The 1444-nt window shown below is 36.6% G+C and overlaps 2 long non-coding RNA genes across 2 annotated transcripts; both read left to right on the top strand.

Annotated features, from left to right (window-relative positions):
* LOC110696966 lies at nucleotides 1–679 on the top strand. Its single transcript, XR_002506445.1, has 2 exons — nucleotides 1–552; nucleotides 636–679. It is a non-coding gene; the product is annotated as an uncharacterized LOC110696966 (long non-coding RNA).
* Nucleotides 680–682: 3 nt separating this feature from the next.
* LOC110696967 lies at nucleotides 683–1444 on the top strand. The gene is made up of 3 exons (XR_002506446.1): nucleotides 683–743; nucleotides 825–989; nucleotides 1393–1444. It is a non-coding gene; the product is annotated as an uncharacterized LOC110696967 (long non-coding RNA).

Here is a 1444-nt window from a genome sequence, read left to right as displayed (position 1 = left end):
CAAGAAGGCCAAAATGGAGGCATTAGTAACTAGTAAGTAGAGCGACACAGAACAATTCCACACAGGTGTGCTGGTGTATAGTATGCACATGATTTAATTTCTTGGCCGGTGCTGGCTAGAATGAGTTCTTATATGTCTTCTGCCGCCCTCTATCAGTCCTGGACGATCCAATGTGTTCCAAGGAATGAATCAGTAGGTGGTTCCATTGTCCAGTTGCTGTGAAACTCACTTGGATGAAACACTCTCTTCTTCACTGTCCACAGACTTTACACCTGATTCAGATCATCGCTGCTAAGTATAAGTTCTCCTTCAGATCAGATAGTATGCTCCCAGTAGCTTATTCTTTATCAGCAGCCTGCTGCTTGCAACAGATGGGCAAAACACTAAATTGAGTCTTTCATTCGGAATGAAATTGAAGTGGATTATCTGGAGGTATTAGGGAATATAACAAGCTTTGCTGATTGAGCTACAAGCGGGTTCGCTGAAGGGAATACTTTCTGTCTTTTTATTGGACTTTGGTCAGAAAGGCAACTGGTGAACCAACTGCTCCAGGTGAATAATATATCTAAGTGTGTTACTTTCATTGTAGTGTTTCTGCATGTTGATTGATTGGATTTGGTGATTCTTTTCTACAGATTAAAAGATGTGCGGAGATGGCTCTTAGATTGCGATATTTCAAGAAAAGTTTTGACTCCACCAAGTCTTTCTCTTGGAATATTGAAATCAAAGTGGATTATCTGGAGGTATTTTGGGAAACCTTCTTTCTTCTTATTCATTTTTATGGCTCTACTCTTCTTGAATACTTGTAGCATTTGTGTTTGAAGGGAATATTACAAGCTTTGCTAATTGAGCTACTAGCGGGTTTGATTTTGTTCTTAGTTGAAACTTGCGCGAGCTAGAAGCTGTTCATTGTGATTTCTGAGATGAATTTAAGCAATGATAAGTTATAGTGCACTTATAAGGAGCTTTCTAAGTATAAACTACAGGAGGTAAGTTAATCATGATTCTATTAGCTCGTTCTTATATAAGGTTTTTTATATTTATTTTTTCTTATAAAATAGATTAAGTACCAAAATATGAGTGTAGTGGTTAAGTGGCAGGATCATGTGTGTTACTGTGATGATCAAATTGAAGCCAAACAACATAACGTCTATTAATCCTGTAGTCTGTAGATCTAAAAGGAAGTAGTTCAAGGGGTTAGACTTTAGTATAAGAGACTTGATTATCTGATAAATGAAACTAGTATTATCATCATCATCTTATTATCCTTTGCAGCAAACTTCTGGAAAATGTTAATTATTTAATTTGCAGGATCAGGATACATAGTCTGGATCATTATTCTTGTGTTATTTTTATTGGTTAAGTCAATTTGTGTGTTTTTTTATCCTTCAGGCTGGAGATTTCTTACATTCAGCTCAAAGTAGCGCGGCTTCTAGCAAAATGA

Source organism: Chenopodium quinoa, unplaced genomic scaffold (genome assembly GCF_001683475.1).
Source record: "Chenopodium quinoa cultivar QQ74 unplaced genomic scaffold, ASM168347v1, whole genome shotgun sequence".
NCBI classification, from domain to species: Eukaryota; Viridiplantae; Streptophyta; class Magnoliopsida; order Caryophyllales; family Amaranthaceae; genus Chenopodium; species Chenopodium quinoa.
The sequence above is the reverse complement of the archived record's forward strand: the minus strand, read 5'-3'. Positions and strand labels throughout refer to the sequence as shown.